The following is a 26,299-nucleotide window of genomic DNA, read 5'->3' as shown; positions in this document are numbered from 1 at the left end:
TTCTATTTTCTCTCTGGCTCAAACAAACAGGTTTCGCGAAATTGCTCTCCGCACACGCTGGTTCAACAAACGAGGACTGTATACTTTCTTTGAATTAGCTTTATTCTTCTGATCACAACATTACACGTTCCGTTCTATGATCTAACTTAATTCCATCTGATTAAAAGTTACACAAATGCTACGTTTATTAGCTACGGATACACACACCCAGATACGTAAGTCCGGTGTGGTAAGATAAGTTAAGCTAACTTGACAAAGTTCCAGTTTAGTTTTACACATTCTTCAATGATTCGTGGCCACTAATTTCCTGTTACATCGGTTTGTTTGACAATCATAGTGTTTATTTATGCATGCGGTTTTACTAGTGACTATTTGATTAAATACATCATTGTTTGTAAAAGCTCTATTACACAAAGTCGATCAATACTTCCTGTGACATTCTACCGATCTCTACTGGCGCGCGGTAACGAAACAATAGCTTACTTAATAAACAGCTAAACATGCTAAATATATCAAAACAAAGGAAAATCTAATTACGAGTAAACGTTCCATAATAGCCAGTATTTGAACTGTGGCTCCCATTTCGTCTCTGCCATGCCATCTCATATGACACTGCTATGCCGATTAGGTCATTCTAGTCATCTGTACCTCTGCCTGTGAGAAAATAAGTCACTTTATTGCTAATTTCTAACAGTATTAAAAGCATAGGAAGTTTACCGTGCAAAGGTGTGACCACTTTAAATTTTATCAGAATTGAAACAAAATCCAATTTCACTTATGTTTTTATTATAAATATGCTCATGTACATCTTTACTTGTACATGTGCATACTTGGAAGGAGTGAGAGTTGACCCTGAAAGTTGCCATAACATTATCGTTTCTTGAGATATTAACATTCTTGTTAAAGCAAATGTCCCTGAAACTAGCTTGAACTTTTAACTTGAATAAGTTTCAAACCTTATTCTGAGTATCTCCAGAATGCGTGCAAGTGACATTATTACTGTATAGTGAATTAAGAGTGCTTGCACTTTGCACTTTGTATTGCGAGACAAAGTTTACGTTATCAAACCCCTATTAAGCTACCAGCCCCAGACCACAGAGTCCTAATCCTATTTACATGATAATATAATTTGTCAATAAAGTGACAACCTCTACTGTAATTTTTTTATGTATTTGCCATAATGATTTGATTTACACCCACCTTTCAATAAGTGCCTACAATAATACTCACCAATGCAAATCCATCCATATATCAGGGCAGGTGCAAGTATTCCTATTTCAATAGTAACTGACTATGCACCCTCCTTTGAGCTACCAAAGGGGATAAATCAGATCATTACTGACAGTGATCTCACTGATAAGAACTTTCGTTCACAATAAACATTATTACCTGCTACTGCATTTTCGTTTTCAGCTTGTCTGATCTTTGCACAACCATTCTTTGCGACATTTTCAACCGCTTCGCCAACTTCTCTTTCTCTTGTTTTTAATGTCATATGTGTCATTGATGGAATATTTAGGGTGGATGTGATTGCACTAAGATGAGTGTGTCCAATGCCAGCATTTAGTGCACCAAGGGCTGCTCGGGTGTTGACGTCAAATTCTTGTGGCCCTCTGTGGCCAGAGCTGTGAGATTTTGATGTCCAAACAAACAAACTTTGTTCTGTGCACCACAGGTGGGGCAGTTTACTAGGAAGACACTTGCAAGGCCAAACCTTTTTTCACCATGCAAGTTATTGAAGGGTAAGGGGCCTATAAACAATACAATAATTATTACAATTGTATATACGTGTATGAATACACACACTACTTGATTGTTTGGTCCATAGTTCAACCTAGATATGTTTAGACAAGTTTACAGGACATTGAAGTAGATTCAAATTGATGTCAAATACTGTTTATAATAACTTTGAATATTTCTGTAAACTATAAATAATTAGAATTCAGTGTAATGTGAATACATAATTATTTGACCATTAAAATTGAAGAAAACAGTCTTGTTGGTGTGTTCAAGTTATGTTTCACTATTTCCCAAATGGTGTAAAAATGCCGTTCAATGTGAACCTTTGTAGTGATATGTCTGAATGAAGCAACAATTTTTTGTACCTTGTTGACAATTAGTGCACTTCTCTAATCCTTTACTGATCACTTCAAAATCAACAATTCTGTTTCCAACTGGGGAGTCTTCAACCAACGTATTTGTCCGCTGAAAATGAATGAAATGTAATTGTAATACTGTAGTAATAAATTAGAACTGAATTTATCGATGGAATTTTGTTGTGCGCAAACTCGTGACAGCACATGTTGACAAAATGTTACATTTGCAGTGAACAAATGCAGTGAAAAAGCAGAGTTACCAAACCACTTCTGGTGATTTCTTTCACCTCCTGAGGGTTTTTATCGTCACAATCTAGGACCAGCTTCCTCTTTGCTCTGATATTTTGCAGCTGAGTTGCTTTTTTGCGGCACAATTTTTTTTACTTGACAACAAAAAGTGACCAGTCTGCTTGCGACAAAGAAACTATATCCAGCCACCTTAATGTTAACTGTTGCAAGGGAGATTAAGTTGTAACGTTTGGCTTTGCTTGCCCTTCACTTTAAGAAGGAGGCAAGGTGTCCGCATTTCTCTTCAATGGCTGCTGAGTGTGAGCAAATGCAGTTATGCTTGGGAGCAGGCCATGTGACACTTATAATAATAATAATAATTGCCTGTAACTTGTTACAGCAATGAACTTGAACAAAGTATGGTACAGAGCTTTTCTCTCCTTCTCATTTGGATCATGTGATGGTGCTGATGATGCAAAGTTCTCATGTGCACTTAAGAGGATGGTTGATTTTTTCCAAAATTGCCTGTAACGCTGGAGGAGGCACAAACTTGGCAAGACCACTATTCTCGGGCCAATACTCATGCTGGGATGGCAAGCTTCTTTACAGCTTTACAGAACATAATGGCCAGGGTTCATAGCATGCATTTCACTCACTACAGGCTTTTGGATTCTCAAGACGTATGCCGGCCTCTGATCCTCTCACATGTCATACCACTTGGAAGATGGGATAATGAAAGATGAGAAGACGTCTCGCACCTTGTGCTCAGTCCACATGCCATACAGGGCCTAGGCATACTCTGTTTCCTGACCATAAGCTAGCTGTTAATTTCATCAACAAATGCACAGACCCCTGCTTCTCTGTGTTCCATCTTATGCTCTATTCTGTCGTTATTTGTCTCACTGTCATTGGTGTAGAACTTCTGCGGACGATTGCCCAATCCTTTTTTGGAACGTATCTCACCCGCCATTGACTCCTTCATCACCGCTGATCGATCAGAGAGGAACTTGCAGAACTTCTCCCCTCCTGGTAGTTCTTCCCATGCCTTGATGTGCTCTTACAGTGCCAGATCAAAATCTTCTTCACACTCTGCTCCCAGAATACCAGGAGTTTCATAGTTTCCGAAGATCTGCCCGATAAAGAAGAAGAAGAAGAACCTTTATTGATTTATACTGCTCAGGGTAGCCCCTTCAGATGGAAAAAGCTGTCTGTTATTGATGGGAGCCCTGAGCACAACAATGTACTAAAACTATAGTATACATATGCATTACACTAATACTGATAATAATATAGATAGAAAACTAGTACAAATAAAAGATTTAGAAGCAAATAAATACGATAAATTATGTACTTACCTGGTCTTCTCTACGACAGTTTTTCATAGGTGTTTCCAAGTTCTTCTGGAAATTCATTAAACATCTTAGTCCAATTGCTTCCCCAAAGACAGACCTACAGGCTTTGATAAGTTCCTGCTCTCCATCAGTTCCAGAGACAGTGCACTTCAAATCAACACTGCCTCCGGAAAAGATCAAACCGACCTCTGACTAACCCGCTTTCCTGTATGAGATTGCCAAAACTCACAAATTCGACAACCCTGGTGAAATCACTTTAAAAAAATCTTAAACTCCATCTGATAGTCAGCACTGGAGGCGCCTTTTACTGCGAAGCAGCCAAGTGCCTGGCCTCCTACTTACTCGAATACAGCATCAAACCACTACGGACTTTGCCAACTGCCTAAACAACACAACCCTCGATGATGACGAAGTCTTAGTCACATACGACATTTCCTCACTTTTCACTGAAGTACCCCTCAATGACACCATTGACTCCATAATCAAAGAAATTCACACGCACAGCAAACTACCTCAGCTTAGTTCTAAACTTCTTTTCAAGCGCCTTCCCTGTAATGTCACCAAAAACACAGTGTTTAGTTTCAACGGCCACCTCTACAAACAAATTGACGGATGCGGTATGGGAAACCCTTTATCCCCAGTCCTTGCAAATATCTTCATGGCCAAACTAGAGTCGGATGTTGTCCAACCCTATAACCCACCTTTTTACGACCGGTATGTTGATGATTGTCTCTCTAAAAGGAGAAAAGGAAAACCTGATGATCTGCTTGGGTCCTAAACAGTTACCATCCTAACATCGTTTTCACTGTCAAAGAAAACCCCGACCACTTCCTTGACACTGCATTCACTTACAATGATAAATTCAACTGCAGAGTCTACAAGAAAGCAGGAAAACTACCAACCCACTGGAAATCAGAAATCCCCACCAAATGAAAAAAAAAAATTGTATTACTGGTGCCCTCCACAGAGCTAAGTGCATCTCTTCCAATTTTGATAGCGACATCAAAACACTGGAAACAACCCTTCTAAATGCGGGATACCCCAAGCGTTATATTTCTCACACAGTGAACAGTTTCCTACAAGATCCACCCGAAGATGACAATCTTATCCCGAGAAGATTTTGATCAAGCTCCCTTACTGCCAAAGAAATTAAAAACTTAGCAAAACTTTTATCTCTAAGCTGAACAATTTCACAGGTTTCAAACACATTTTCATCGTCCTCTGGCAAACAAGACAAATCAAAAGTCTTTTCAACCTTAAGGTCAAACACTCAGAGATGACATTTGGTCTACAAAGGCGACTGTTCTTGCAGTGTTGATTACATCGGGGAAACCAGGAGAAATGTGGAGGTGTGAATCAATGAACATTCGAACCCCTCTGATGACTCTGAACCTGCCCGTCACCTACCCGAGAATCCGACCCATTCTTTTAGGTGGCGAATACTTCGTACGGCCCATGCAGAATCAATGAGGGCTCAATGATCCAACAATGGAGCCCCAGTGTGAACAAACAAGTCCATTCTTACGTAGTGAAACTGTTTCCACCGGGAATCACCTAAAGCATATGAAGTATGCATGTAGCGGACAGTCTTTTTACCCTGAGGATGACTTGATTAGTCAAAAACGTTTGGTTTTTAATATCTTTTTAACTTTTAAGCCTTGTAAATAGTATTGTAAATCTCAAGCGAATATTATGGACAAGCCTTAACTATAGTACACAATGGTTTAGCCGCAGATGCCTTGTCTTCCTGTGGCCTGTGTTTAGTATGAACTGAGGTGTAGTCATCTATTATCAGGACTTACAGCCACTTGTTTGTTATAGCATCATCTATGAAATCTATAAATGACTTGTACTGGGTGTGGGAAATCGTATTGACACATTGTTTACCGTTTGCCTGGCACAGGATTGTCCCATAATGTGCTCGGTTTCCAGCCCTTCTTGTTTGATTTTACTACTCCTAAGATAAAGGTGGTGGGGTTGTGTGCTTGGCTGAAAAAGTAACATCTGTTATATATTAGTGAAACAACCCCTTTTTGTTTAGGTCTGTTCGGTCCGAAGAATGCCATGATGTTGTCACTGCGCTTAGGATGCTCTCAAATAACTTTGTAGCTCCGGTAGAAATACAAAACTCCCTAAATGTGTCAGGGTCGTACAAGTGTGTTTCCTTTTTTGTAACAAATTCAGTGTACACTTTGGCTTTCACCATATGGTGCTCCTGCTTTAAGTCACATCGTACACGAAAAATAAAAATACAATTGATACACTTAAAATTGTGACCAGCATTAACGTGAGGTAAGAATGACAAAACAATACCCGTGTTAAGTTTGATATAGCAGTTTTATTGTGCACAATATTGGTCAGCGCCACATCATTATTCCCAGAAGAATTCAATGTATGGTGGGCTGTTGGTTTGGTATTGAATTTATATTTTTAAACCTTAATTAAATTAAGTATATGCTGATTACACAGTGATGCCATTTGACTACACCTACCCAAATTTTCCTTTCCTACACTTAGCAGTGGGCTTCATATAATCGCCCGGTTCTTGGGGTCAAATAACACCATAAGGAAGAAAGCCAAAAAGAAACTTGGTGTGTGTGTGTGTATGTGTGTGTGACAAATACAGTCATTTCATAATAGTCCACTCTCAGTTCCGTTGCAGGGTTAAATTTATTGGGGTGGGGGTGGGGGTGGGTTGCTTGAGAGCAAAGACAACTTTCGAGGCAAATCGTTTGTAGTAAATTTTTTTGAAAAAGCTACTTTCTGTTTTGATGTTGTCCAACAAACTCGGTGGCTGCAGTCAAAAGGTCAATCTTGTCAGTCCTGTCCCTGTGGTATGGTGGCCCACAAGGGTTACTGCTCCAAATAAAAAAGTTGCTGCGAATTTAAAATAAGAGAGTTACTACAAATTTACTTTATAGCCATGCTTGCGCATTATATGGATAGGGAACTGGTGCTAGCCATGAAACCTCCCCAACCAGAAGCGACAAAATGGAGGACGAACGAACGATTATACAACAATATTTTCACCTTGGGCATGAAAACAAAGTTATACAGCAATTCTTGGCTGACTACCATGGTATTAAAATGACTTTAAGCACTTTCAAGCGCAGGTTACGAGACAGAGGTCATGGGTTGAAATCCTGTTCAAGCCTGAATTTTTTTCAGGCTTTCTTTTCGTAACAGCTTAAGTTGCATACTAACTGCGAGGATCTTTCTTCTATTTCAACTTTCATCCGCAGTTCAAATATCTGATGTTTCATATATTAATATTCACATATTCATCCTTCATGGGTATATTACAAACTTGCAATATCACCAGTTCCCAGTTGGCTTGATGATAGCTCAGTTGGTAGAGCACTGTACCGGCATCATAGAGTTCATGGGTTATAATCCCATTCAAGCCTGACTTTTATTAATGGCTTTCTTTTCGCAAATGCTTAAGTTGCGTACTAACCGCAAGGATCTTTCTTCTATTTAATCTTTCATCTGCAGTTCAAATATATGATGTTTCATATATTCATCATTCACTGGTATATTGCGAACTCACAATATAACTAGCTCCCAGTTGGCTTGATAGCTCAGTTGGTAGAGCACTGTACCGGGATAGCAGAGGTTATGGGTTCAAATCCTGTTAAAGCCTGAATTTTTTTCAGACTTTCTTTTTGCAACTGCTTAAGCTGCGTACTTACTGCGAAGATCTTTCTTCTATTTAATCTTTCATCCGCAGTTCAAATATATGATGTTTTATATATTAATATTCTTACTATGTTTACTTCCTTGGGTCATGGCAAGTTAAAACCATATGGGTTTCCCATCCATGGTGCTATTGACGGGTACAGCTGTAAAATTCTCTGGCTAGAGATGACAAAGGGCGCTTTCCATTCAGTCAAAATTTCCGAGATTTCCGGTCAGAAATCCAATGGAACGGGAAAAGTTTCGGAAAGAATTTCCGAAAATTTAGGACTACCTTTTGGGCTTACCCTTCTTTCCGGAATTACCGAATTTTCCGTGTTCATTTTCAACTGGCATCGAACCAAAAAGCTCTCGATATGTATGCTACAAGAAGTACATTGCACGGAAAACAATATTCATTTGTGGACCGCTGAATGGGGATATAAAGCCCTTTTCAGCTGTTGCACAAGCAACAAAGCAGGCGCATGCATCCTTTTTAATAACAATTTTGATTTAGAAATCATGAAAACACGCTCAGATCCTAATGGGCGCTTCATTATCTGCGACATCAAAGCAAACGGTAAAATGATCACTCTTTGTAACCTTTATGCACCAAATGACGACAAACCTGATTTCTTCAGAGATATATCTACTTATCTACGCGAGTTTCAATGCGACGAGATAATTATAGGCGGAGACTTTAATTTAGTACTGGATATTACGAAGGATAGCAGAGGAGGCCGTCCCACCACACATAAGAATTCTCTTAAAGAGGTTAAAGAAATTTGCGAGACCTGGGATGTTATTGATATATGGAGAACACTAAACCCAGAGGAAGAAAGATTCACTTGGCGTCAAAAGAACCCTAATATTCAATGCAGGCTTGATTTTTTCCTAGCGAGCCAGAGTTTAATGGGCAATATCAACACTGCAGACATTGTCCCTGGATATAAAACCGATCATTCAATGATAACTATGGAAATCACAACCAATTTTAACCCCAGGGGCCCAGGTCTCTGGAAATTAAACACATCTTTCCTGTCCGAAGACAATTATGTTAGCAAAATTAAAGATATTATTCAACAAACAAAAGATGAATATGCGAATGATCCTTATGTTGGTCCCTCTCTCCTATGGGAGATGATAAAATTAAAAGTGAGAGAAACATCACTAATTTATGCACGACAAAGGAAAAAAGAAAGGACCCATCAAGAAGAGGAAATTGAAAAGAATATAGCTTCGCTAGAAAGGGAACTGGAGGGTGAAAACATTAGTGAATTACAACGTGGAAAGGTCTTAGATATGCTGAAAATCAAAAAAGAGCAACAAGAAAACATTTTAGAATATCGAACAAAAGGCGCCATTTTAAGATCACAGTGCCGATGGTACAATGAGGGTGAGAAAAATAACAAATATTTTCTCAATCTTGAGAAACGACACTATAAACAAGGAACAATAAACCAGCTCAAAACAGATAATGGCGACGTAATTACAACGGACAATAAAATCGTACATGAATGCGTCTCCTTTTATAAAAATTTGTACTCGACACAGTTAACTGGCGTGCAGGATCCACACATAGCCAATCCCTTTTTTCCAAAAGAGAATAATGTACACCTATCGCAGGAAGAACAATTTTCGTGCGAGGGACTGCTAACAGAGAAAGAATGCTTTTCGTCCTTGAAGCAAATGGTGAACGGCAAAACTCCCGGATCAGACGGGCTACCGGTGGAGTTCTACAAAACTTTTTGGCATGATATTTCGGATGCTCTGATCGCTGCCCTTAACTTCGCATACGAGAACGGTCACCTGGCAATTACTCAGAGACGAGGGATTATAAAACTTATCCCAAAGAAAGAAGCAGACCTAAAAACCCTTAAAAATTGGCGACCTTTATCTTTACTAAATTGCGACTATAAAATAGCTGCGAAGTCAATTGCAAACAGAATCCAGTCAATTCTTCCGAAACTTGTCAATTATGATCAAACAGGATTTATTAAAGGAAGGTTCATTGGTGAAAACATACGACTGATTGACAGTGTCATAAATTACACCGCAAACAAAAACATTCCTGGTCTGATTTTGCTTTTAGATTTTGAAAAAGCATTTGACACACTAGAATGGCCTTTCATTGAAAAAACCTTACACCACTATGGCTTTGGTCCTTCAATCCAGAAATGGATTAAAACTCTCTATAATGATATTGAAAGCTGCGTAATAAACAACGGGTGGACGAGCGACTGCTTTAAAATAGAAAGAGGTGTAAGGCAAGGCTGCCCCCTCTCCCCATATTTATTTGTTCTTTCGGTAGAAGTTTTAGCTAGCGCAATCCGAAGAGACCCGAATATAAAAGGCGTGTCAGTCGGCCAAAAAGAAATCAAATTAAGCCAATATGCAGATGATACCACTCTAATTCTCGATGGCACAAAGAGTGCACTAGAAAGTTCACTCGATGTTATTGGAAAATTTAGTAAAATATCTGGTCTTAAACTCAATAGCAAAAAGACTGAAGCGTTATGGATAGGTTCAAAGGCGAGAAGTCCAGAGGTTTTATGTCCAGAGAAAGGTTTTAAATGGCAGCAAATAAAAATCAAAGCACTTGGAGTTTGGCTTTCAATAGACCCTGAAGAAACTGCGAATTTGAATTTCCAAGAAAAAACGGAAAAAGTTCTGAATTTACTAAGAAACTGGCAATACCGAAGACTAAGCCTACTCGGGAAAATCACGATAGTAAAAAGTCTAATCGCTTCACAGCTGGTTCATATCCTTTCTCCCCTCCAAACAAATGACCAAGCTATTAGAAAAATAAACAATGCTTTCTATTTTTTCCTCTGGGATGGGAAACCAGATAAGATTAAAAGAAATATTATGATCAATGAGTACAATAACGGCGGCCTGAAAATGATTGATCTTTTCTCGTTTAATAAATCCTTGAAAACTATTTGGATCAAAAAATATCTCGATAAAACAAATTTAGGAAAATGGAAACTTTTCTTCGATTTGGAACTCAGTAGATATGGTGGAGAGGCGGTGTTCCTAGGCAACCTGGACAAGACAGATACTAAGCGCTCTTTCCAAACTTCCGATACATTCATCAATGAGATATTGCGGATCTGGGCTGAGGTTAATCATACCGACAATATACTCTCCTTGCAACATTACAATGAGCAACCTCTCTGGAATAATTCTCTGATTAGAATTGATCGCAAACCTGCTTTTATTCGACAATGGCTCAATGAAGGAATTTTGTCGATAGAGCACCTTAAGAAAAACCCAACCACATTCCTTTCCTATAAAGAGTTCCAAACCAAATATTCACTTAAACCCTGCTTTCTCGCTTTTAACGGAATCATCTCAACACTGAAATCCCTGAGGGAACGATTCAAAAACAATATAATCAATATTGAAAAAGAAGATGTCAAGCCTTTCAACAAATCATTCTTGGTGACGAAAAAACCAAGCAACTTAGTTTATAGAAACCTTGTAGCACTTAAGAGTGAGAAGCCGCTAAGTTCTCAAGCAAAATGGCAGAACGATTGTAAACTAGAAGATGAAATTGATTGGAAAAAAACTTTTCAACTGGCAAGAACGTGCACAAAAAGCACCAAGATTATTATTTTCCAAGTTAAACTTCTCCATCGACGTCTTGCAACAAACTCCTTTCTATTTAAAATTTCAGCTAGAGATAACGATCGTTGCACTTTCTGTGGAGGAGAAACCGAAACTGCTTCATATTTTCTGGAATTGCACGTTAACTTCTCTTTTTTGGAAAAGTATATTCAACTGGCTACGTGCTTGCTCACTAATTCAGAACGAAAACCTTGACATGATCACTGCCTTAGGCCTTAGCCCTGACACCTCAGATGCTAAGCTCCAAATTAATTTTTGCTGTTCGATGAGCAGATATCACATTTGGCTTTGCAAAATGAAAAACGAAATTCCCAACTTTCCACAATTTCTACGTTTTCTAAAGAAAACCTATGAAATTGAGAAAAACGGTTCCAACGACCCTCCTGAAAAATGGAAACCTCTCCTTGATCGCCTTTAACTTAAGATATATGACAACTCTAAATACAGTTAAGGCGCGTGCCTTTTGCTACTTATTTTGCAAATCTAATCTAATAAAACGTCGGAGACCTTCTCAAGCTAGATCAAATAAGAGTACACTTAATAATTGTCCTTTTCGCACTTGTTTATTTATGTCTTATTTCATGCTCATTTTCAAGTTTTTTATATATGACCAGTAATACATTGTTCTTTGTTTTGCTTTAATGAAATTTTCGCCTCTTTTCTTTTTTTTCCCTTACATCTGTTAAAAAAGTGAAAGTAAAAGAGTATTGTAGTGTAAGTGGTTTGTAACTAATGTTAAAAGTAATGTACTTTGTTTGTAAGTAGTGTTTTGTTTGGAATAAATAATTAAAAAAAAGAAAAAAAAAATTTTTTCCGTGTTCCATTCGCGATGAGTGTCGGATTTAGTCTCCCTGGCCAAGCGCGAACGTCACATGAGCCGAAAGAGCCGCAAACAAAATGGCTATGGAAGTGTAGTAATGTTTTGCTTGTGGTTTTTTGTCTGAGATTTTCGACGTTTTCTTAAACCACGAATGCCACGACAGGGCTCTTTATTTGCTACACTCCATTGGAACAGCAGTATTTGCTTCTCTGCCAGAATCGTAGGCCGCCCAGATGTGTTCCGAGTTGGAATGCGTCCGGTGTGCATGATCTCCTGAGCCAACAACTCGCATGTTTGTCGAGTCATGCCGAAATGGCTTTTTGATTCCCCCGACAAATAAGCAGGGATCGTTGCTTGGAAATATCCATTTACACGATTGAAACTTCACTGCATAAAAGAGGAAACTGCCGCCAGAAGGATTAAATCGTCTTCGCTGTCGATAACAGAATAGTTTAACTCGGCATCATCTTCCTCTAAAGTCGCGAAAACATTCAAAAAGTCCACCATTTTCAAATAGCCCAGCATGCCCCGTGTGCCTCCTCACGTGATTCACAAGTTCCAGGACCCGTTTCATTTGACCAGCAAAAATTCCGAAATCTTGAACCGGTTTTTTTTGTTGAATGGAAAGCGCCCAAGATCTAAAAACAAGCCAGAGAATGTAGCGCAATTCTATTTAGATTGTTTAAACGGAAATGGAGGTTGCCCGATTTTGCTAAGAACCGATTTTGGTACAGAAAATGGTATAATGGCAGTGCTGTTTCTGCCAGAATGGAGAAGATGCCTTTGCTCTTGAGAAAGCACATAAGTACGGTTCGTCACCTGCAAACCAGCAAATCAAGGCTTGGTGGTCTCATTTCAGGAAAGGAAGAGCAGGCTAGTGGATAGTCTTTTTGAAAGACAAGGTAGTTGCTGGAATACTGGACCGTGGTAATGTGCTACAAATGGAATGCTTGTGGTTTTGTTTTGAGGCAGTGCTTAAAACGAACTTGACGAAGTAAAGCAACACTGGAATACACATTGTATTAGAAACTCAAGTCAAGGCACTGTACCAGGAGTGATAGACGTCTTGTTCTTCTTACCAGAAAGGTCAAGTGCTGCTAGCTGCAAATGGGTCGTACAAGGATAACAAATCGATGAAATGGAGAAGCATTTGAATGTGGACAGCGATGAAAGTGAAGCCAATATATACCAAGAATATTTCCACTATGTTATGAATCACCAAGGCCTTCATCTTCCATCCTCTATACAATAGGCTCTTGATCTTTTTCAACAGTTGAAAGCTGCAAGTAATATTTGAAAACAGTTTGACCACTCTCAAGTGTGCTACTTAGGCCCAGTTCAGACGCCGAACTTTTCATGAGCCGAACTTAACTCAAGTTAAGGTCGGCCCAAATCATGAAAATCCCGCCTTTTGATTCAGATGCCGAACGTAATTAGCCGAACTTGATTTACTTGAAGCAAAACCAATCGAAATGTCAGCGGTTTTCAGGTAAAGTGTAAACATGGCGGATGACGCCAGAACATGTGCCGGTCGCCACCTATCGAGGGTTTTTCTCTTGAGATTAATGATGGAGAGCGAGACTTAGAAGGAAAAGGATGCTCACCCGATTTGGTTATATGGTGACAAGAAGACAACAGCTAGTAACTGTCTGTTTAGTCACTCTGCTCTTGTTATTGTCTCGAGAAAATGCAGCACCCAGATATAGTTGTTCCTGCCGTTGCCTTGGGAGAAACATGGGATGGTTTAACTGTGTTTGGAATACTTACTCTGAAGAACGTTTCAACAAAAAATTTCGAGTTTCGCGTGGAACTTTCCATTTTATCCTAAATTGGATCAGGCATGTCCTCCAAAAAGATACAGTGAACGAAGAGCCCATCTCACCAGAATGCCGGTGAGCTATTTGCCTCTATTGTCTGGCGAGAGGCGATTATTATTACGCAATTGCAGAGATGACTGGACTAGGGGTTTCTACAGTCTGTTCAATTGTCAACGAGGTAACAAATGCAATAGTGGAAAGCTTGTGGGAAGAGTGCGTGACCAAACATATGCCCAAGTCAGAGGAAGAGTTTAAGAGGAAAATGATGGTCATAGTGGTACTTTGGCAATTTCCATGTTGTTGGTGTGCATTAGTTGGCTGTCACATCACCATCAAGCCCCCACCCGGAGGTCTTCAATCGTGTAAAGAGTACTATAATTTTAAAAACTTCTACTCTATTGTTGTGATGGGGAAGGTTGACTCAAACTATCGGTTCATGTGGGCAACTTGTGGGTTTGCTGGAAATTGACATGATGCAATTATCTTCCAGTCAACTCAACTGTGGGCTGACAGAAGAAAATGGGCTGATTCCTGACATTGGGAAGGACATTGGCAGAGTGCTTATACCACCCCTTGTGCTTGAAGATTCTGCATTTCCATTTAAAACATGGCTCATGAAACCCTATGGCAACGCTGTCCTCACACAAAGACAGAAATATTTAAATTATTGGTTAAGTAGAGCAAGGATGGTGACCAAAGGTTGTTATGGTCAATTGAAGGCACGATGGAGAGTCCTTCTAAGGAAACGTGAAAGTAGTAAAGAAGATGTTAAAAAGGCAACTCTGGGCTGTATCGTTCTTCACAATGTGTGCATTGACAGAGGAGAAACCCTCAGCAAAAAGGTAGACTTAACACTTGATCCAGTAACAAACCAGGGACGTGTTTTATGAATCGGGTAAGGGAATTACTGCAAATGCTGCCTTGTGAGAAAGTCAGAGATTCATGCCAGCAGGCAAATATCATACGAAATGCCCTTGCTGACCAATTTTTTTTGGAAAAACAAACTGGTATTGTTTTCTGGACCACTTTAGAGTACTTTTTTAATCCCTGTGATAACCACACGGACAATAATAATTCATAAGTAGTAAATCATCGTTTGTCATGGCCAAGTTCTTTCTTTAATTGGCCAGGGCCCCTTTGTTGAAGACATTAACTTGGACACTGACAATGTTTCAGATGTCTCTAAGATGGACTCTGTGGTGTTAGAAATGAAAGATGAACATTTGCTGATAACCTGAACTTTTTATTAACATATATGTGCCAACGTTGTTTAACATGTTGCTATTAGAGTGTTTCTAAGAAACAAATGTTTGTGTTTGAGAGAAAATGGGCTCGTTTTTGCCCATATTGTTTTCTCCTTGGGTTGCGCTATACTGATTTATACTACCAGTTACCCACTGTACAACTCTCACCGTAACCATGTAATCTCAAGAGACATAAAGAGTTGTCTTGCTTTGTTGTGTAGCAGCTTATTGACTCAACATACATGTATCCATGAACTGCAAAATTCCTTCCCCTTCCATAGAGTGATTACATGTAAGTGTGACAAGTACTAAAGTTGTGATTAAGTGGTAAGTACTGTTGCACACAAAATTTCTTTGTATCAAATCACAAATAATTTTATTCTTTGCAGTCAATTTGGCAACCAATCAGAGACTAGAAAGTGAAATCAGAAAGAACCAATGGGTTCCCCTGCTTGTTATACTTATTTGTAAACTTTCCCTGAAATCAATTTTGCTCAATATAACATTCTCCTGCCCCAACTTTCTGGGTTTGTGAGGATGAGACAGCATAGTCCTTACTAAGTATAAGGATTTTTAAGCCAAAATAATAGATAAGAAACAATTAAGGTCACCATACTTTAACCACTCTATTCTCAAATATAAGGAAACTATTCCAAATTCCTGCATGTATTCTTTTTTGTTATAAAGATATGAGTGTTGTATTGGAAAATACAAACTACATCTGGGAGCCGAGTGGCATATTTTCCATCTCCTCACTAGTGAAGGTTATAAGCTTTTTCAAATAAAACACTCATGTCTATATAATAAAAAGAAAATTACATGGGGGATTGAAATGAATTTTATTTTCACAAGTTAAAAACAATGTTTCCCACTCAAAAATAAAATTCATAGCTTCACCACTGTGTAATATCCTCTATTTATATAATAATACAATCACATGGAGTGGTAAACAGGACTATTGGCCCTGATAAGAGAGGATGCCTCATCAGCAGATGCAGGGCTTGGAGTAGAATTAGAATTAACAGACGCTGACCGAGAATTTGCACGAGAAAGGGGTCAAAGCTGGTAATTTGAAGGGCCCTGATACATGGAACCTTCTGGAGCATAAGCACTCTGAATACTTTGATTGGGAGCTGGTGGATAAGGCCTGTAGAAGCCATCACTATTACAGGCAGGCGAGGCAAAACCCACATGTCCTGCTGCAAACGGAGGGCACTGACCCTGTATTGGTTGTTGATTTCCAAATGAAAGCATCATTTGCATCAATTTTAATCTTTTTCTGCAATTGCAATCAATTTAATGGCTTCACAGATAGGGTCACCCCGATTGCCTTTTCGTTTTGGTTGTTTTACAGGAACAAACATATTCTCCCTTTGGTCAGCTGATGACATTTCACTTTCAGAGGTATCTATGGTTGATGTGCTAGTGACGCTTCGGCAAGACTGAGTTGCTGATGCTTCCCTTGCTTGCTCTGGCTGGCAAGAGTCTCTTGTTTTGACTATGTCATAAAGCTTTTTAAACCATGCCCCCAAATTTTTGTCTTCTTGGAATCTTTAAATGCCAGTTCCAGTTTTTATAGTGAGAGTGGCTCTCTTACTTTCAGACACACACTTCTTGAACTTTGATCTGAGTTGCTCAACGATAAAGCAGAAACTCTCACTCCTTGCAGCACATCTCTGCTTCAGTTCTTCACGAATTTTCCCATAGATTTCCCCATTCTGTTGAAATTTAGTGTTCCTAAATATCAGCTTTGTCTTGTAGTGGTCACTGCTGACAATTATGTCAATGAAATCACTCAGTAGCTCTTATGACCGCCTAGGCTTTCTTCCTGCCTTTTTTGGCTTTTCCTTTAACTTACTACCATCCTCTTTGTTCTTGTTCTTGTTCTTCTCTTCTTGTTCTTCCTCTTATGAATCAGAGGGACTTTGAGGTTCTTCAAAGCTATTGGAACATGCCAAAACAAATTAATACTTTTACAATCTGAACATTGTTCCTCGCGAAGCGAGGGCCGAAGGCCCGAGCGTAGTGAGGTTAATAAATTTGTCGGGCCGAGCCGGCCCGAGCGGAGCCAAGCCGCGCGAATTCGAGCGAAAAATATATTTATATATATATATGTTTATATCTTTGAAGGTGTCCGCACAATGACGTCAGACTGTCTGGCGTCGTCTGGAGCAAAATTTGCATACATCGAAAAAAATATGCGTGCATGATCAAATTTCAACTGCAATGTCGTCAATATTCACTGGATACAGAACTATCTCTCCAGAATCTTTTCCCTTTCTTTTAGAAATCTTTTTTGTGAAAGATTGCATTAAAGAAATTACACGTTTTGTGGCCGCGGTAATTAATTTTCCGTGGGAAATAAATTCATCGAACACGACAGCACTGCACGCCCGTTGTACATTACGTCGTGTCACAAATAGATTTTCAACCGCAAACTAGCCCGTGGAACTACGAAAACACCATACTCATCAAAAAAAATCTTATGCGCCTTTTAATCTCCTCGTTTGATGCTACAATACAAGTAAAGAGGGCTTTCCACCCAGCCCCAGCTTCGCGAGGTTTTGCGAGTCACGTATTTCTAGTAGTGGCAATATTCTAAATATTCGGCAACAAAAGAACGTAAAGCTATCACGAGGAATGCATATTTTTCCGTTGTTTATTCCTGTTTGAATTTGGCTTTAGAATGGGTAGTAGAACAATCACACTGTCTGATGACTTTAGTGATTTGAATTTTACCCAATTTAAGTTTGAATTTATGTTTTAGGTTTATAAGATATATGGCTGTAGCAAGGATATTTACATTTTTTAGTGAATTGTAGGTCCACATCAGCCTTTTGGCTGCCTATTTTGTAACCTGCATTACTAAATAAATGATGATGATGATGATGATTGTATCTTAAAATAGGGCGACTCGACAATGTCGAGAAGTAACCTGTTTCCTAGCAAACCACCACACTGCGTAACTGAAAAATGTTAAAAAGTACGGAAATAATTCTATAATTTCAATTGAGAATGCCTTGTGACGGCCTTGCAATAAAACAGTACTTGGAATAAACATGTCACCTACGAAAGAGTCCTCTCATCACGTACTTTTCTGGGTTGTTAGTCCTGTCTCGCCCATTTTTTTTCTGTTTTCGTTTCCCGCCATCATTGTTCTTGGTTTGAGAATCTTCCAGCAACTTCTTGGCATTGAAGCATGGTTGACAATGCCCAACAGATCTTCCTTCCGTCCAACCATCAGTTTCTTCGTCGTTTTCGAAAATAGAACACTTGTTACAAATCGGCATGCGACAATCAATACAAACATACTTCGTGTCAGCGAAGCAGGAACTACACATGTCTACGCCTTTATCCGTATGTGTTGCTCTCCAAGCCGCCATGATTGTAAACACGCTCTACGACGCACGCTCTCTAGGAGAGACTGTATTTGAAACACGTTATAATAATTTATGCATTAGATTCGGCTCATGAAAAGTTCGACGTCTGAATGAAAGCCGTTCCAAAGTCGAAATTCCTGGCTGAGCCATGAGGGAAGAACAGCTGAGCCATTCCAAATTGAAAGGGCTGTTAACTGATTCAGACGCCGAACTTTTCATGTACTTAATTCGAGGTATTAGGTTCGGCTCGAAGTTCGGCGTCTGAACCATGCCTCAGTTAGATTGAAGTTATGTCATTGTTGAAAAAAAAAAAAACATTGTAATAGGGAGGAACTATTGCGTAGGACTGGAAAACTCATAAAGACTAGTCTGGGGAATTGTTGTTCACTTTGAACTTGTGGGTCAAAAAGGGTACTTCACACATTAGAACTTGGTCTCTGGGATTGTTTGTGCAGACTTTCATGGCACTCGTTTTGGGATACACAGTCTCATCTAGAACTACAGGGACATAATAGTGAAATGTTTATATGTTTAAGTAACAATTAGTTGCCATTACATAATTTGTCTTTTGAGGCCTTTGTAGTTCAGAAACTTGTTTTTTTTTGTAAAATATGTACACACGTACTCTTGATGTCTGTATCAAATTTATTTAGGTGAACTAAAATAAAGTGAAAAAATTCACAATTAAAATACATTGCTTTTTATTATTGTTACTATTTAAAAAAGTAATTTGAACTCTTAACCCAGCAGTAACTGAGCACATGCATCTCCCAGTAATCAACAAAAATAGGGTCTAACGTACAATTGTTTGGCAAAACCAAACTGTACCCCAGTAAAAATATAGGCGTGATCAAGCCGTGATCACTGGCGTGATCACAAACTGTGATCACAGAAAAAACGAGAATCACGCCTGAATGGCTGATGACCGTGATCACTCCCTAAATCACGGTGGCGTGATCACGTGCTTTTTCAATAGAGGACTGAATTTCGAATTGAACCGCTTCGATAATAAGCAAATTATCTATTATGGTTGACAAGCGCAACAACTTATGTTAGTACAGTGCTCGTGCCTTAACATTATAAACACAGCAGTCTGCAGTTAGTGTTGTTTTGCAGTACGTAAGTTTATTTCTTTTTGTGTACAGAATAAAAATGAAGAACACCAGTGGAATACACTAAAATAGTATACATTTTGACAAGTTGAGAACTACAAAGGTTTATTAAACGTGGACTAATATTTTTTCGATTCAGAAGAATGCTAACCAGGAATCACTTTCTAAAATCATTGTTATTATATTATGTGATCGTGTTGCTTACCTTAATAATTCTGTAATGTTCTTCGATATTGACTTTCCCGTCTATAGACGTGGACTAAAATTGACAACTTGCAAGAATCACTTCGTTTTACAGCAGACCAAAGAAGTCCTCAGGGTTCTTGATCAGAGCACATTTATCGCGACGAACTTCAAACATCCAAGCGGCTACACAGTCGGAGACAATCCGAAGGAACAGTCTGTTGTTTACAAAACGGCCGGGTGCAGGTCTTCGCTTCAGAAAAGCAAAACATTAAACCGTTTCCCAAAGTGATAAGAGAAGATACTTCGCATTGAAAACGTTCCCGCTCTTCTAAGTCAAATTACCAACGGTCAAGTTTATTTTCAGGACAATTTTTGTAACGCGATCAGGAAGAGGTAATTCGAAACAGGTTAATGACATTTGGCCAATAAGATTAAACCCGCAGATGTCTCAAGAGACCTTGTAGATAAAATTCCGACACGCACGTGTCACGGAATTCGGAGAAAACGCGCTATTTTTCTCGAAACTGAAGTTAGAATCGTACCTTTTTCAGTGCTTCGTCGCCAACATGCAAAAAAGCAGCCTTGAGTTTTCGCCTTGGATTGAGTAAGTGAAATGAATCGAGCATAGAACGCAACCCATGCTACAACATATCAGGAATTTGCATTTGATCGTCCAAATGTAAATATTCATTTCTTAATAGTCGTTTAAAAAGCTGCTATAATATGTTGTACAGGACTGATGAACGGAGAAAAAAACTCGTGAAACCATGAAACCTGTGAGTTAAAGATTGAACGACACGCAGTAAAGCAGAAAGATTCAATTGTCCCGAGTTTTAAGCGCGGTAAGTGTGCCCGCTAACAAAATTACTGAACCACTGTGATCTTTAATTTACTAGAATAAAAGATTTTTTTACGCCATTAGTGTTACAGACATTTTGAACCATTTGAATCAGATTTATATGCAGTTTGGCTGTTCTTGTTGTTCAATTTTACTCTAATGAATAATGTTTGGACAGTTGAACCATCAACGATCATACGTGATCACGCCATCACTGTAAAGAATCACGGTTACTGGAGTGATCACACCGTGATCACGGGTGTGATCACTCCAATCACACGTTGCTGAAGGCGTGACCACGGTGAAAGGAGTGATCACGCCCGTGATCACGGGCGTGATCTGTGATCACGCTGTGATCACAAAATATTTTTACTGGGGTAACTGTATCTAAAGGACCCAAGAATATAAAAGATGGGAACCCACAATCTATGACAATGACATTGTTAGTGTGCCTCTTCCAGCCGAGTAAGAAGCAATTATCCCTTTGAATCCTAGGTATGTGCTATTTTTTCAATGACTTTGGCAATAAATACTCTGAACCACTTAATTTATCCAAGAAGAATTATGGCCAATTAAAACGGTGTGACAATGTGTACTACTGGAAAGGAAAGTGGTAAAAGATTGAAGACATTCGCTTAGAGGAACAGAGTGTACAGGAGCAAAGTTCTCTCATCATTCACAGTTTTGACAGTGAGTTTGTTGACACAAGGGGCATAGCTGCTGATATTGCATGTAGGTAGCACATATTCATTGTAAGTTTTTCCGTCTCTAGTCATAGCTGCTAGTTGACAAATTTGCGTTTGTTTACCCAACGAAGTTGTTTCTGTGTCGAAAACTACGAACTAATAGTTGAGTGAATCGTTGTGTGAAACTTTGGGTTGCGTCTTGCGTTGTGAAAATGCTGGCACCATCCTTTCGTACCCCTCAAACGTTGATTTTGGCAAGTTGTTAGTCGACTTCAATAATTCCACTGTGTAATGAGAGTCCAAATTCAACCCGACGTTGGTTTCGTACGTTGTACCTTCTCTGGCCTCACTCCTGGATTTTGAGTTCAATTTGTTGCGATGTAACTGCGATCGCCATTTCTTGAATGAAATTGAAGATTTCCTATTCTTATCATTTGATTACTTCAGATCTATTGCTTTGTTATAAGCAATACAATGATCACCTTGTTCAATGTTAACTTCCCTCAAAGTTTGGCAAATATATTCACGCCCCTCGTTTGTCTGGCTTACTCCGAAAGCAACTCGAAAACCGCTGCTTTCACTCCCACTGTAAAAACGAATTTTTGCGTTTTTCGATCCGACATTGTTGTTGAACGCTTCATTCCTTTGAATATTTGTCGCTGGAGCCAGCTTTTTAACAACAACATCTGTTGAATAGTTGTCAAAAACTGCAGTTAGTCCTTCCTCCAATGAATCGCCGTGCAAATCTTTTCCAAAGGAAAGTTCACTGTGTCTATAACTAGTTGGGTCCATCTTGAACTGACACCAGGATTGATCACAGTTTTCATGTTTGCCAAATGCATGTGGCACAATGTTTTTTATGGCTGCTTTCAGTGAAGCAGGTTTATCTTTGTTTTGGGCCACCCAATAGCTATAGCACTTGCCCAAGTAAGAAATCACTTTCACAGAAAGTAGCGAGCGTCCTGGAAATTTTCCATTTGATTTGAGAGTGTAAAGTTTTGAAAGAAGAGACCGTTGAGTATGAATAACATCTGACTGCTTTTAAACATCATATGAGACTTTTTCCCGTATGAGGGATAGGGTAGTGGTATCATCATCACCAGTGTAGACATGATACTTAATGTTAGATAAAGGTGCCCTCTGAAACAAATCAACAGCAACCGCAGGCTCCATGCTTTAAGATGACCCAGAGTGATTTTTACGACAATCATCGGGTCTCGGCTTTTTACCACTTTGTGTAGCATTGTCACAGATCTTGCATAATTTGCATCTTGTATGAAAATCAGGAATCTTCCCAGTAAATGAGCCCATCACTGCTCCGTGGCCAGTATTTGAACTGTGGCCCCCATTTCGTCTCTGCCATGCCATATCATATGACACTGCTATGCCGATTAGGTCATTCTGGTCAGCCGTACCTCTACCTGTGAGAAAATAATTCACTTTATTGCTAATTTCTAACGGTATTAAAAGCATAGGAAGTTTACCGTGCAAAGGTGTGACCACTTTAAATTTTATCAGAATTGAAACAAAATCCAATTTCACATTTTTTTTTATTATAAATATGCTCATGTATTTCTTTACTTGTACATGTGCATAGTTGGAAGGAGTGAGAGTTGACCCTGGAAGTTGCTATAACATTATCATTTCTTGAGATATTAACATTCTTGCTAAAGCAAATGTCCCTGAAACTAGCTTGAACACTTAACTTGAATAAGTTTCAAACCTTATTCTGAGTATCTTCAGAATGTGTGCAAGTTACATCATTATTTTTTTAACAATTTTTATTTGCATACATGACATGAGATTTACAAAACTGAGCACTATTAACATTACTTACAATACACAGAGTACTAACCACAATGACTATATCTACATTGTTAACAATACTTATTATGCTTTTAAAACTAAAAGTGCTTACAATGTTCACACTACTTACAGAAATAACGCTATGTCTTTTAGTGAACACTGTTCCTTATTTTTACTAACATGAACATAAATAACACAGCAACTTATATACAGACCAAGCCTCACAAACATATCAAACTACAATGAAACCTTGATCGGTGTCCGGGAATAGCCAAAGCGGGTTCTAGGTTAAAATCTGGGCAGAAGCAACCATAAATTTCTGTTGATGGAAATTAAGGGGCAGTGGGACGAAAATCGTGTGGAATGTTGGTAACATTGAAAGCTTCTTTGTTGATGTAGAGTGTTCGGTTGACAACTTTAGCGTCATATCCTTGTTCTTTCGCAACATACATGGCTTGAATCAAAGTTTTTCTCTCTTCTTGGATCGCTCTTGCATAATCTTTCGTAATATAAGCATCTTTGTAGTGTCGGGAATGCTTTAGACGGTTTTTAACGGCAAAAACCTCGTCTCTGTCTTCCCTCACGACAAACCTTGCAATGATGGTGCGAGGGCGTGGCTGCGAACTGTTATCACTATTTCGCGACGGTGGTTTTCCGACACGATGCACAGCATGAAATCTTATGTCTTGTGGGTCTATCTTTAGCTCATTTTCGATTATATTGTAGACTATATCAGAGCAATTTTCGTCAGCCTCTTCGGGAATGTTCATGAACCTTAAGTCTTCTAGGGCAACAAGACTTTCTTGTGTTCTTTGTTGTGACGTTTTCAGTAGCGCAGTTTCAGCTTGTGATTTAGCAAGCTCCTCTTTAAATAACTTGATTTCCCGTGACTGGCGGTGGAGTATTTCTTGATGCCCCTTTTTGAGTCTTTGTGAGTCTTGAAGTCTTCCTGGACATCTTCGATCGTGGCCCACGCATTCTCGAGGGATTTTTCGATCTCTTTGATTGTACATTTGACACCTTCCATTTCTTGCATGAGTTCGCATCGTAGGGTTGATACTTCAATGTGCAGATTGTTAAAATTATCCTCCATTCTGCTTTCTATAGCGCTAAGTTTGTCTAAGATGACTTTTAAGGACAGAGGTGAATCTGTATCGCTTCATTGTCCATCTCACTGCGATTTCGCTTCGGTGTAGGTTGAGAGTTCGAACTTGAGCTTGATGAGCGTTCTGCTTGTTTCGACATTCAGACACACGGTTAAGCTTTCATAAATAAGTCTCGTAAACTTCAAACTGCTGCCGAAGGTCCTCTGGATTAGTAAGAAGAACCCATGTAGGCTTTCCCGGCTAAGACATTACAGAGCGGGATAAACGTGTCTAGCAGCCATCTTACCTGCACCACTGACTTCGCAAGTTACATTAACACAACAGAATGAGCTTTTTAGTGTATCTACCGCTAATGATGTTTATTTTATCTCCGCCTCGCCCCTTACCACTTCCACCAATAGAAGGCAGAATCAAAAAGATTTTGTGGTTAGAACTAGATGAGTCACCCTTTTAAAATTGTACCTTTGTTGTCGTTGCCCTTTCTGGCTTTGAAAGTTTTACCGGAGGATGTTTTAATTTCTTGAGCGCCTTGCTCCTCTTTGATTTTAGGGAAAAAACTACGAGTACGTGGCTCAGAATTTCCCCTGGAAGATTCCGCCGCCGCTGCATAGCTTGATGTCTGAAACAAATGTGAGAAGGTGGAGTAAGTCAGCAATACTGTAACATAACCCAGGGACCAAAAATTGTATGAAATTTAAACAGATCTTAGTGAGTTAGTTGCAATGTTAGCCTGACTAATTGGTTATTTGTTTGTCAGAAATTGCACATCACCGGTCAAATATGAACATGTGACCAAGTTGTGAAACGAACCCAGGCACATCTGTTTACATTATGTATAGCACATGAAAGTAACCAAGCCCACCCTTTGCGATGTAGTGATTACCACTGTGTCCGAAGTAAAGAGTGCCAACTGAGGGACCCAACTGAGGCTCCACAACTTTAACGAAATTGTCATCCTGTAAAATAAAGTGTAAAGAAAACAATATATTACTCCTTAGTTAAAAACTTAATTTCGTTTTCTGAAAGCAATAGAAACAAACAGTGAAAAATTGGATGACAACGATTATTTACCCCATGCACTGTAATAATCATGATCTTGTAGTGCATCACATTTGCAAAGGCACTAATCACTAAAGAATTAGCATAATTCTTTTCCAGGATCTTCAATGCTTCTGACTACACAGCAGGCACCTTCTCACCACCCATATCGACGTCACACAAGAAAGCCAAGCGGTCATTTCCCTGGTCCTATTATGAAAAAAGAATGTCACAAAACCTCGTACAAGAGCCGGCTTTTCAGGTGGTTTCAAAACTTTAAACTATTCATTTTTCCTAAAAAAATGTCTGCCCAATAGCCTTTCAGTGTGTGCAGTGAGAAAAGTGTGAGGCTTAAAGTTATAAAATACATGCACGATAAGGAACAATAATGAGCCCTAGTGTACAATGAAAAAAAAATTTTGTACTAGGGCTCAATTACGGAAAATGATGTAAAAACTAAGTACGAGAAAAATATTTCATTTCATTCCGTTGGTTTTTAATTCTCTTAACCGGGTGTTGCTTGTGTCATCATCTGTTGTCTGTCACGTAGTCACTTACACCACGGTTAAATAACTTACGTCAAACTGATGGTTTCCCAGATAATCAAAAATGAGGTTGTGCAAGATTCCCGACTTAAGTCCAAGTTGAAACGCTGCAGCTCGGTAGAAACAGCTTCCATCACTGGGAGGATTAAAAGCAATTTCAAATCCTTCTTCTTCTATCCTCTGCCGAAGTTCCATTTCAATTTCCACTTTCAAACCCGAAAAAGTAAAATTAACTGCAGACAAAAATACTTTTACATTTCGCACTGTTAACCTTGTCTGAGGCTGTGCTGAAAATGTTCAAGAAATGGAACTAATACATTAAAAAAATAAATATATATATATATATTCGAATCTCACTTACCTCACTTAAATGATTTCAGAAGTAAACGCCAAAAAAATTCTTTCTAACACCCTGATAATTTGTTCCGAATGGAAGGAAAAAACCCACTGCACCTCTTTGGTAACGTGCCATGGAAGAACGCGGTAAAGGAATGGGCTCTAATATACACTTTTGTCCGAGAGAAACTGGGTTTGAAAACAATCAAACATGGCGTGTGGACTCATGAATAAGTGGTATGGTACGATATATTTTACATACAAGTTAATTTTTTATTTGATATATTTTTATTTTTCATTTTTCATGGCTCGCACCCTGGCTCACATGACTCGCATGGCTCGCAGAGTGACTCGCTGGCTCGCACATTAGGCAGACCCGATAAAATGTTACATTTGCAGTGAAC

At 39.0% G+C, this 26,299-nt stretch overlaps 1 pseudogene; it reads right to left on the bottom strand.

Annotated features, from left to right (window-relative positions):
* Positions 1-6,346: 6,346 nt before the first annotated feature.
* The window catches only part of LOC146476978 (zinc finger MYM-type protein 1-like), an 89,916-nt pseudogene continuing 69,963 nt past the window's right edge, over positions 6,347-26,299 (bottom strand).

Source organism: Pavona decussata, unplaced genomic scaffold (genome assembly GCF_977016875.1).
Source record: "Pavona decussata unplaced genomic scaffold, jaPavDecu1.1 SCAFFOLD_72, whole genome shotgun sequence".
Lineage (NCBI taxonomy): Eukaryota > Metazoa > Cnidaria > Anthozoa > Scleractinia > Agariciidae > Pavona > Pavona decussata.
The sequence above is the reverse complement of the archived record's forward strand: the minus strand, read 5'-3'. Positions and strand labels throughout refer to the sequence as shown.